This window comes from Medicago sativa, chromosome 3 (assembly GCF_051527215.1).
Source record: "Medicago sativa cultivar Bolivia chromosome 3, Bolivia_mono, whole genome shotgun sequence".
NCBI classification, from domain to species: Eukaryota; Viridiplantae; Streptophyta; class Magnoliopsida; order Fabales; family Fabaceae; genus Medicago; species Medicago sativa.
Window position 1 is genome coordinate 44,855,130 of NC_140751.1, and position 13,038 is coordinate 44,868,167.

A 13,038-nucleotide genomic window follows, 5' to 3' on the forward strand; every position below is an offset into this window, starting at 1 on the left:
AAACTAGTGTACCAATCTGCTGCATCATCTGTCAAGCTACTCTGGAAGCAATGGATCATTAGTGCATCATTGTCGGCGTAGTTAGCCATCTTTCGGACATACCGGATAACATGGTTGTGTGGACAAGAAGTCCCATTGTATTTGTCAAATTCTGGCTCTTTGAATTTCTTAGGAATGTCAAACCGGGATACCAAGCATAGATCACGAGCTTTAGCAGGAGCACCATTGTTTCCTCGGATAGCCTTGACCTCACGGAGTTCTCCGGCCAACTCCCTTAATTGTCTCTTCATAGCTTCCATTGCGGGATCTTGTCCGCGCGGAGTATCGACATCAATTACCTGTTGCACAGTGTGTACAATAGGGTCTGTAACAACAGTAGTCACCTGAGGCATAGTAGTGGACACAGGAATCTGTCCTTGACCAGCACAACCAGAGACACCAGCAGCAGTATTAGGAGAATAGTAAGCTGAGAGACCATAAGGACGCCCATTGGGCATAACAAAACGAGCATCAGTAGCCACAGTAGATAGTGGGATAGACGGAATTGCTTCAGTAGAAACTGGGACAGATGTGGCTGGTTGTTCTTGTGCAGCCAGCAAAGCAGACATAGTGTCATGAGCCTTAGCCAAGTCTTCTTTCATAGTAGCCAATTCGGCACGGAGCTGAGCATTTTCTTCTTCAAAGTTAGCCATAACCCTTCTCTTGTGAAATCTTGTTTGGTGAATTCTATCTGGTTGGTAAACCTTGCGAACACGAGCCACTTTCAGACTGCGGCGGACAAAACCAAGAGGCAATGAGCACGAGAGAAGTTTTTTGTGACCAATGAATGCATATGATGCATGAAATGTGTTAATGCATATGCAAAAAGACTCTTTTTATGTGTTATCGAAGGGTTTTTAGACAAATTAGAAACTTGTAAACATTACTAAACAACGATTAACATGAACGGGAAACAAATAACCAACATATAGTTTTACAAGACGATTCCCTTTGAAATGCTAAGCCAAGGGATAGACTTTAAAATGTAAATCAACACAAAATGGAAATAACAACAGGAAATGGAGATCCTCAAGCATAGGAAGTGGAAGCATCATCCTCAGACTCAGACTCATAGCTGCAGTATCGTGCATAGAAGTCACGGGCACCCCTAGCCCTCTTAGAGTCTCTCATAAGCAACCTATCTTTCTCTTCAATCTCTCTCTTAGCCTTAGCTAACTCTTTCTTCAGTGTCAAGACCTCATGAGTCTTCTGCTCATCCTTTCCATCCAAAGTCATGATCAAGTTCTCAGCCTCATAGTATCTAGCTCTCCACTGATGCTTCTCCCGACTCTCCATAGCTAGATGCTCCTGATACATCTCCTGGGTAGGCGGGAGTAGAGGCAAAGGCATGGTAGGAACAGATGCAGACACATATCTCATAGGGGGGTAAGGCATACCAATCTCCTCAGCTTGGTTTATCACCCACTGTGTATAGGCCTCATGAGCAATACCAGACCTCACACCCATATGCTTTACCTCTTTCTTTCGAAGTTTAGACCATGCTCCTATGAAATCCTCTCTTATGCCTGTGGGAGCATTGGAGTAGTGAAAGAAGTAAGGAGCTGTAGCAAGATTGATGGGATTATCTTTCATCGGAAAACCAAATTGTCGCAAAGCAAGCTCTGGGTTATAGTTAATTCCACCCCGGGTACCAAGAAGAGGTACATTAAGAAACTTTCCACCACCAAAGATAATTTCCTTAACCCTAGAAGCGGGAGTGAGCCAAACCACTTCATTAGGAGTGAGACCCATAATCCTCTGTGAACTAGACCAATTCTCCGGATTGGCGTGGAAAGACTCCGGAAGGTGCGAAATAAACCACCTATAGAGGAGAGGCACACAACAAAGAATGTAGCCACGTCCCTTGCCGGAACGATCATGAATAGCATGGTATGTGTCAGCTAGCAAAGTAGGAACCAGATTCTTGGAGTGGAAGATCATAATAGCATTCATGTCCACGAAGCCATCAAGATTCGGAAAGAGAATAAGCCCATAGATGAGAAGTGCAAGAATAGCCTCGAGAGTGTCCTGACAAGTGGTCTTGAGATTGGCTTTCCCAAGAAGATACTCTGAAGTGAACCCTCGGATGCGTGCTTTAGTGACAAGATTCTTGGAGACATCGGTGGTCTTGAGATAGAGATCCTTAGCAATAACCAATGGAGTAATAGGAGGCTCAAGTCCTGAGAAAGGTACCCCCTTAGCAATAGACAGATCCATCAAGGAAGAATAAGCCTCTAGAGTAGGCACCAGCTGAAAGTCCGGAAAAGTAAAGCACCGATAGTCCCGATCATAGAATTGCACTAGAGTGTGCACAAGCTTCTCGTCCACATTGGTCTGGAGAATAGTAAGTAAAGCCCCATAGCGATGTCGGAAACCAGTCGGATCCTCAATCTTGAGTGCCAAATCTCTCAAACTAGCCAAATCCACTTCCTTGAACTTGTAGGAATTAGTCCTCTTCATTCCTACAATGTTTACAAATTCAACTTTTTCTAAGCCCTTCGATAACAATGCATGGAAAAAGTTTATGCATGTATGCATGAATGCATGAATGCATGATTATGTTCAAGTTCGGAGAAAACATGGTGGGTTGAAGTTCAAAGTCGAGGGGTCATGGGTGGACACGGTGTCCGGTGAATCTAGGGCTTTAGGATATAGTAACCGGGTTCTAAAAAGGTTCCCAAGTTGCAACCTCTCCGACGTATATCACGGTGTCACGAGACAACACTCGCTCCATGATTATCCGTGGAAGATCTAACTTGAGTGTAGTATCGCGTGACGACTAAAACTCGAGACAGCACTCGGTTTAGCCTCCGCACTACAGCCTAGAAAATGGCCATGGATGGGTTCGGTTATCTACGGTTCATAGCGTCATAGAACAATTAGAAGTAAAGTGCCTAAACGCGACAACACGCGCCGACAACATCACCCCCAAAATGCCTCAGCTATGTGGGATTGATCGCATAATCCAAAACACGAGGCAACCCCCGGAATGAATTGTCGATTATATCCCCCCTAAATCCTAAGTTCACTCAGCCCGGGTGCAGGACTTTTGATATTCTCACCCCGCACGTTTGCAAGAAATTAAACATTTATTCACATAGGAAAGCAAGTAAAAGAAGCAAGTAAAAACGAAGCGCAAGCGTGGAAATAAAGACTAGGCGTAACTCTCGAATCTCCCCAGTGAAGTCGCCAGCTGTTTTATCTTGGTTTTCGGGTGTCAAACATTGATTAAGTTTGAACCTTTCAAACCGGTGATATCTCATTTTTTCTTGGGAAGGGAAAAAATAAGCAAAACCCTTGAGAATCGAGGTCCGGGAGTTGTTTTCGCTACGGGAAGGTGTTAGGCACCCATAACAACTATAGTATCCTATAGGAACCGTCTTTAATTTCTACGTGCGCGCTTTATTTTTAAATGCTATTTGAAAATGTTTATTAAACCTAAGAGTATTCTAAGTGAAGAATTGGAGGGAGAAGAATGTGTTTGGATTTTTATTTTATTTGAATTGAAGGAATTTTGTTCCTTGCCTACGTACCCGATTAAGGGATCAAATCCACCGTAGTTCTCTTCCAAAAAATGTTTTTGTTTTTGTTGGTTGATTTTAAGTTTGAAAAATGAATTTGAAGAATAGAAAGAGGCCTCAAGGGCATGAGATTTATGAAATTGTGAGGTTGAATTAGTAATTTGCAAAATATGGTCTAAGTATGATTATTTTTATTGAAATTTGATTAAGAAAATGAAAAAGGAAAATACAATGGGATTTTGATCCCAAGGTTTATTTAGAAAATAGTTTGAGTGATGTTGTTCACATTCTTTTGGAAAATTGATTTTTCTAAGTATAAAGCCTAAACATTCATCTAAGCATACAATCCTAAACATACATCTAAACATGCATATTCTAACTATATAGCTAAAGTGAAGTGTGTGCATGTGTCGGTGCTTGTGTCGGTGTACATTATTTAGAGTCCATTGTCCTCATTACATCATGCCCTAGATACATTCTATGGCCTCTTTGCCAAGAAATTAAAAATTGCATAAAAGTAAAATATTACAAGAAACCCTAACCTTTTACATTCTAAATCTTGGTACAAATTAAATTGCAAGAAGATAAAGGTGAATATGAGATGAGATGGGAATGCTTATGAAATGATGAACAAGATGGTTAGTAACATAAGGCACAAAATGATAGAAGAGATAGGCAAGAAAATATTAAGAAAATCAATGAGAATTAACACTAAAAAGTGGCAAAGACATGCCTAAAATTTACCATGATATGAAAGCAAGATCATGACCTATAATTTTCATATCCTTGCAAGTTTCCAAAGGGGTTTTATTTCAGCATATGACATGAAAATCACAAGGCCACATCAAGCTTCCAAGATTTTGGCACACTTTAGACTTATTTTGCACTAATTTTGCACATAGTAATATTCAAACAAATCACAACACAAGAAAGTAATATCATACACTACAAACAGCACCAAATATTCCAGATCAACAACAAATAATGCCCCAAAATTACTCTTCAAGCACCCATTATTATGAGCCAAAATATTGGAGTTAAAATGTGCAAAAAGACTTCACAAAATGTGATAAAAACAACACAAAACACTCACAATTTCACATGTATTTTTTTCTAACAATTTTCAATATGCAAAAGGTCACAAGAAACAAGTCTTGATCACTCAAAACAAATGTAAAAGAAATCACAAGGTTTTTACAAGTTTTTCATCAAGATTTTCAACCAAAATTGAAGAAAAGACAATAAACCAAAGTAAAAATAATTCTCCAGTATTTCTTGATCAATCTTGACATGCAATATGTCAAAATTGATCAAAAAGTACAAAGAAAATCATAGGAATTTTTCCAGAATTTTTAAAGGACCTTTTGAACATGCAGGGGTGCAATTAGCAAAAAAAAAAGTAAAACATGCAGGAAACAGGGGGTGTACGTAGCATACTGGAAAAAATAAGCAAAAAAACGTTGGGCCTAAAGAAGCTGGAGCGGGTTAGAAGCGGGTATGGAGCGGGTCAAACGGATCCATGGGTCTTGGACACATATATAATGGTTTTTTGGCTCTTTTCTTTCATTTCCCTTCACCATTTCTCTCTCTAACTTTCAAACAAACACAAAAAGCTCTCTCCTCTCTCTAACTACTGCTTCGCCGGAGAAGATGAAGGGGAGGTGGTCCGACGCGGTGGTTGGCCGGCCAAAGTGGCGGCGCCACCGCGTCGGAGGTTTAAACTTCTTTTTTTCAAAATTTTTTAAAGCCAAAACTTTCCTCTTCATCTTCTCTACCTATATCCATCATTAATTTCTTCAAGAACGTACCAAAACGGCCTAGATCTACGCTTCAAGTTCCGAAAATTTTCAAAGAGAAATGGACTGCAATCGAATACACGACGGTGAAAAGAAAAGGAAACGAGTACCTTCACTCAAATCGGAGAGGGAACGCTTCAGGAGAGAAAGCGTCGGCGCCTAAACTCGAACTTGTTCGTATATGCTCCGATCTGGACTGTTGTTGCTTCGTAAAACTGGTCCTGACGTTCTTTTTCTTGATCTGAAACCGTTCCAACTCTTTGAAGCCGATCTGCTACTGATTCGCGTTGAAGACGAACTATTTCGGTAGAAACGATGCGTTTTGGTGTTTAGAGCGTTGTTGTGGATCGAAACAGAGGTGGCTTCGTGTTTGATGTGGATTCCGTTTTGGTAATCTGCGTGATTATCATGTGGATTTGCGTTGAATGTGTGCTGTGATGTTTCTGGAAAATTTGATGTGCTATGATTCAAGGATGAAGATGAATCTTCATCTTTGTTCTTGAAGAATTTTCAGTTTTGATTCTGTTTTGAGGAGAGAGAAATTATGAAAGTGTTTCTGAGACTTTTTGGGAGAATGTGCAGAAAAATGAGAAAATGTTGACCCTTTGACTGATGAGGTGGCCTTTTATAGGCTGCCACTTGTGATGATTGGACCAATAGGATAGTGACACATGGACTTGTAAATGTAACAAACTTTGACCAGCTCTAACTGCTTTGACCTGTGGGCCCTTTCTGCAAAGAGGACAAAATACAAGGACTGGACTGCAATTAACAATACTGGACTAAAACACAATTTTAGAAAATTTAGGACTAAAAATGAAAATTAAAATAAAATGAATTAAAATTGGTAACCGGAAAATAACGTAAAGCGAAACGATTAAAAAAGACAAAACGGACTAAAACGAACCAACGGCCTAAATGAGGTACTTTAAAGTAACCTCTCTCTGCCGAAATTTCGTGTGAAATGACCAAAATGCCCCTGGGCTAAAATGACTGAAAATGACTCAGATGCAATTTAAAAAATGGATTTTTAACAAGAAATTGAAACAAAAGTTTATTTAAACCAACTTGAAAGACTCAGAGGCAATTTTAAGAGTTTTAACAGGGTTTTAACACAGGAAAAGACTAAAATGCCCCTAGGGGCAAAACTGACTCGAAATGACTTCAAATGCAATTATTGAAATGGATCTTGACATGAAATTGAAATGAAGACTTATTCAACCTATTTGAAAAGACTCAAACAATTTTTTGAAAGACTGAGAGAAATTTGACATAGGAAATGACTAAAATACCCTTGCATGTAAATTTTGCAAATAACATTGAAATAAAATGCAGAGAAAGATGCAATTGATCAGAGACATATCAAATGACTTATAATGCAAGAAAAGAAGAATTGAACAAGTATTTTTAGGTCCAAAATTAGGGTATAACATGGAACTATCACCAGATGACATGTTTTTCTCAAATCTTTATCTGTTACACTGTTAAGTGCTAAGACAACAGAACCAAGGCTCTTGATACCAACTGAAAGTGAGAAAAACACAAGAAGGGGGAGTTGAATTGTGTTAGCTTTTTCTTCTTTTTAAAACTAAGTCCAGTGTTCAGAGTTTGATAGAGGTAAGTCTTTGAACAAAGTTTAGAGTCTTATGCAGCGGATTATACAGGTTCCTTCCACAATCCGGAAGTAGTCCTGTCCCCCTTGCACTTCCAAGGAGAGTTCACTAAAGTCAATATCTGATTACAATTGCTCAAGCACAAAAGCAAGAGACTTCAAGTTGCTCAAGAACAAAAGCAAGAGGTTTCCTATGCTCAAGCACAAACGCAAGAGTATTCCTATGCTCGAGCACAAAAGCAAAAGACTTCTAAACAAACACAATTACACAGAAATATGTTTGAGGTTGAACACTTGAAATAAAATTAGTGGTACTCACAATACAAATTAGATACAGACTCTTTAAGACTCTAGGATTTCTAAGATATGAAAGTTGTTAAGAAATTCTAAGTGAACATTGATGTGAAAACAATTTCAGCTGAGTTTTGGCACTTGTAAAATTATTGTAAGCCTCTTACAATCTTCAAGTCTTCACTCTTTTATATAGAGATGTGAAAGATACGTTGAGGATTTCCAGCACATCAAAAAGAGTTGTTGTGAAGCTTGATAATCACCAATGATCTATTGCTTGATTTTGATATTGTCCTATGAAGGAACAATTTCAAATTCATTCCATGAATAGAGAGTAACTAGCGTAGTCACAACTGTTATCTTGTACTACTGTAGACATGAGGAGTGGAGTAGTGGAGTAGTGGTTGCACAATTGTACTATGTCCTTTTCCTGCGCTCTTCAGTGGATAAACATCCAATGCCTTTTGATTCCTCTGAAATAGTCGTTGCTCCAGGCTTCCATTCCTTTTGGAATCATATGCATTCAGAATAACAACATTTAACTAAGTTCAGCTTCCAGTCTTCAGACTTTGATGAACTCCAGCTTCTAATGGTTCTTCAGACTCTCTGATGATGTTAGATTCTGATAGACAACTTCTGATAGTCTTCAGTCGCTCTTTGTCTTCAGACTCTATCTTCTTTAGAGTTTATCTTGCAACATAAGCTTCCTTTGAAAACTCCATTGCTCTCATTTGTTCTTTCAGAACCTATACTTGAATTAAAGACATATAACTTTTTGTCAATGGTCCTTCACACTTGAACAAATATTAGCATATCCAATTGACATTTTTAATACCTTGTTATCATTAAAACTTAAAGTGGTATTGTTAAACACATTTTGTTCCAACAATCCTGAATATGATGCAAGTCAAACACCCGAATGAAAATTTATCAAAGGAGTGGTAGACCATTATGCCTAAAGAAAACTCGAAGAAGAGCAAGCTAAAGGATACCCATCAGATGAAGACTATGTCTTTGAGGAGTAGGAAGAAATCGTGGAGCCTGAAGGATAGGGGCTCCATGGCACAAGTTAAACATGTCGGTCTGGCTCGGAATGCTAAACAAGCGTTGAATAAGAGGCAACCTATTTTGTCAAGTTAATGACTCAAAAGAAGCGCTGGATAGGAGGAAACCTATTGATCATCGTGATAGAGACGCTAAACACGCGCTGAATGAGAGGCAACCCATTATTTTTATTTTTCTGCATTTTTATTTTTCCTAGGCAGAGATGATCTGACTAATCAATTTCTTATTCTGTTACTAATCCTTCAAGTATTATCTAGTAATATTTTATTTCTTTTGGATTTACATATAAAACCGTTCCTTTTATGCTTTAATTTGTTTTAGTCTTAGGTAGTCAATTAAAGCATTTATGGACTAGTTTACTCTTACATTCAAGAGCACGATACTTTCTGGGGCTTGCTAGTAAAGGTACTTATAAGATCACCATCTCTTTTCCGAATAGCATTACTGGTGAGATTCAGAGTCAAATATTTCCATATTCATTCTAGGTTGTTTTATACTTAAATATTTCCAATTTTGAGTGTTCCATATGAAAATTATTTTTGTTTGAATTTGCGGTCGTTCTTTACACACGATCAGTTAAGTTATATTACACACAAGGCAATTTTTCTCTGGTACTTTGAGCCTTTCAAGCCAACTTTTTATATTCTTATTATCCTTTTTGAAACCACTTTGAGCCTCGAGATGAAATTTCTTTCTTATTTAGTGGAGAATCATGTCGCAGTCCTACACTTTAAATGCACCTGCTTGATTTCACTTGGAGTGAGATATGTATTATTATGACTGCACATGTCTTGAAACTAAGTTTGGGGTTGCTCTTTGGAATTAGCAACATGATGAGTCAATAATTAGTGTTTTAAATATATTATTTGAGTCTATTTTATTTAGATTTTATTTGTTTTTATTTCCTTTCTAAAACTATTTTACTTCAATTGCAAGATATTTAATTTCAGGAACAAATATTCTAAAGATTGAGTCTTGGAGTAAAGGAAAGGGATTTGGAGCTGATTCGGGCTGAAAATACAAAGATTCGATACAAAAACATGACGTCCCCCAAGTCAGAAGCTTGGCACGGCCCGTGCCGCCAGCCACACGGTCGTGCCAGCTCCCAGAATCTCTTTTGCAGCTTTCTGCTTCATGGACAAGCTGCCTATCAGTTTATTTCTGACCTAAAAGCCCATGGTTTCTTTTGGAACATTCTAGTGATATATTTCTTTGGGCTTAAGTCATTGTAAACTATAAATAGAGAAGCTAGCTATCACAACAAATAATCTTTTGTTCTTGGAATTCAATAGTGACAATTGTTTTCTCTTAATAAAAGTTCTTCCTTTTATTTTATGTTCTTCTCCTTCTTCTCTTCTATGTCTACGATGAACATGAGTGAGTTGACTCTTCTTGTCTTGGGATTGTTGGATAAGTCTAATGACATAATCCTAATTAAACCAAGCCTCGAACCCTAATTTTATATAAATCTACTTTCTAATCTAATTTCACCGTTTTTATAATGAATTAACAAGTATCAAATTCATAAAGCGACAGCGGAGGGTTAGTACTTGTTAACTCATCATCACAAATATTAAGCGATGGATCGAAAGATGAAGTTTTAATATTGGAACAAGTGAAATTAGACAAGGATTGCGAAACATGAGAAAAGTCTAGCAAACCTTGAGACAAATAAAATTTCGTTCTTCAAGGATTCCAATAGCAATCAACCATGAGAATATGTGTGGTTGCTAGAGGAACACACTCACTGAGACTGAAAGGAGAAGTGATAGGCTTAAGAGAAACTTGTCTTTAGAAAGTGGGTATAATATAAAGTTCTAGGTTTAGGGTTTGGTTTGTGAAGGATTTGTCAACAAGATGAACCAATAATCTCAAGGAGCCTTTTATTATTATTGTTATTTTCTTAAAACAAAAATCCAAACTTTTTAACCTTTGAAACTTTCAATCTAATCATTGTTAAAAGTTAATTGAATTCATAACTCCCTATCGGAACAATACTCTTTTACTACTTCGGTAAAACCGTGCGCTTGCGGATTTTACTACATCAAGTTATTGGCGCCACTGCAGGGGAGTTATTGTAATTTGATTAACTTTTATATATAACGGTTAGACTGAAAAGAAAAAAAAATCTTTTTCTTTTTCTTTCTTCTTTCTTCTTTCTTCTTCTTTCTTTATTTTTACCGTTAACTTCTTGGGTTGTGATTCTTTTATGCGAAGAAGTAAAAGTCTTGGTGAATTCGTTCCCGAGATCAAAAGATTCTTACATAAGAGTATAAGAGAAGCACGAAATAATAACGATATGGCTAAGGAACGCACTCTTAAAGAGTATGCAACCCCTTCTACGGAAGAGCCACATGTTATTATTGTGTACCTAACGGTTGAGGGTAACAATTTTGAAATAAAGCCTGCACTTATTTACTTAGTGCAGCAAAATCAATTTTTCGGATCACCCACTGAGGATCCAAATCTTCATGTTTCAAATTTTTTAAGACTCAATGGAACCTTGAAGGAAATCCAAGAGGCCGTAAGGCTGCTCCTCTTTCATTTTTCCTTAGGGGATAAAGCTAGTGCTTGGTTTCATTCATTCGAAGTTGGTTCTATTACTTCATGGGACCAAATGAGGCAAGCATTCCTTGCCCGATTCTTTCCCCATAGTAAAACTGTTCAATTAAGGAATCAAATCACATGATTCACTCAAAAAGATGGGGAATCTCTTTAAGATGCGTGGGAGTGTTTCAAAGAAATGATTAGTGATGACGGTGCATCAACATTAGTTTTTAGGTGCATTTTTTATTTTTAGCATTTAGAGAGTCAACTGCAACGAATTCATGGTGAAATCAAACCAAGACAGGAACAAGAGCTCAAGAGAAGAAACTTTGAGGAAACAAGAAGAATTGCCCAAGTATGAAGCATCGTGCCACGTTTGGTGACCTTCGTGGCACGATTGATGAGCGTGGGACAAAGGATCAGCTTTTGGAAATTTCGTGGCACGAAGCAATATGCAACGTGCCACGATGCTAGGTTTTGTCTGCTGCCACGTAGGATTAATGAGACCATCATGCCATTATCAGCCCATGACGTGGCACGATGATGGGCTTTTTCTGAAACCCTAATTTCTTTCTATAAATATCCAGCTGCTAGCAAAGGTTAGGGTACTGATTATTATTGCGATTTTGAGCACAGAGGATGACAGGAGACCAAGGAACAAGCCCTGAATCTCATACCAACTCTCCGTTGGTTAGATTTATGTATGTTTTCTCTTGTTTATGCTTATGATTGTTTAGTTATGAGTAGCTAAACTCTTAGTTTGATTAAGCCATGATGAAACTATTGTAATATATGATTTTGTAGTTGAACTCTCTTTATAATCAATGCTATTCAGTTTTTATTCAGAATTACTTGTGTTTATTGCTTTTCATATTATTGTTTTGAATGACTACTAGCCCTAGCTTCTAGAAAATATATGAATTGATCTTAGGACTTGAATGACTACTAGCCCTAGCTTTTAATCCTGAAATAGTAGTTTTGTTTAACTCAACACTAGGAACCTAGAGATAGGAAATTGAGAGTTATGATACATGAATTAACGTTCCAACATCGCTTCCACGGTTATTCAATCTAGTTAAGAGATTAATAGGGTTATAACTTAGGAAAGGGTTTTGAGTCAAGAGATTGATCAAAACCACTTAGTTAATTTATCATAAAAACTGAGTAGTAATTGAGAGTAAAGAGAGGTAGACTTTTCATATAAAGCAAGAGCGGATTCACCGGCTTAATCATTCATCTCAATATAATTTTCTCTCGCACTTTTTCTACTTCTATTAAGTCTGATAAAACCCAACCTTTCTGCCTAGGGCAAAACAATACAAACTTTACACATCCTAACGTATAACTCGCTTGCTAGAATTGAAATTAACACAGTCCTTGTGGATCGATATTTATTACTACTTCGATAGTTTTTGGTACACTTGCCAGATTTCTATCAATTAGGCTTTGCCCCCATCATGGTCTAGAGAAGTGGCTTATTATCCATACTTTCTATAATGGTCTTTTGTTTAACACAAAAATGAATGTTGATGCAGCTGCATATGGAGATTTGATGAATAAAACATACACAGGAGCATATGCTTTGATCGAAGACATGACCCAAAACCACTATCAATGGACAAGTGAGAGAGCCATCACTGCTGTTACTCTTCCACCCTCTAAAAAAGAGGCAGGTATATATGAAGTTTCTACCCTTGATCATCTATCTACTAAGGTAGACACACTTTTTCAAAATTTTGATAAATTAAGTGTAAGTGTTGTCACATCTGCACCTGTTTTACCACCATGTGAAGTTTGTGGAATAGCCAGTCATACTGGCATTGAATGCCAACTAGGTAGTGCAGTTGAAAGTCCCCAATATAATCAAACAATGAGGCCAAACCAAAAATTTTATAATAAAACTCCTCAAAATCCTTTTGGACAACAAACAACACCACCCAGTTATGCAAACAACCAAAGAGTCCCTCAAAAATGCAGCTTAGAAATTTTACTGAAAAACATGTTATGGAACAATCCAAGCAATTTCAAGAACTTAAAAATCAAACTGAATTTTTGAATGACTTTCTTGTCAAGCTTACATCAAAATTGGACTCCATTGCTACTCACACTAAAATGCTAGAGACTCAAATCTCTCAAGTAGCCCAACAAGTAGCTACTTCCAATCAAA

General features: G+C 37.6%; 1 non-coding gene across 1 annotated transcript; it reads right to left on the reverse strand.

Moving 5' to 3' along the window:
- Positions 1-10,990: 10,990 nt before the first annotated feature.
- Positions 10,991-11,100, reverse strand: LOC146937656 (small nucleolar RNA R71). Its single transcript, XR_015033778.1, has one exon. It is a non-coding gene; the product is annotated as a small nucleolar RNA R71 (small nucleolar RNA).
- Positions 11,101-13,038: the final 1,938 nt, after the last annotated feature.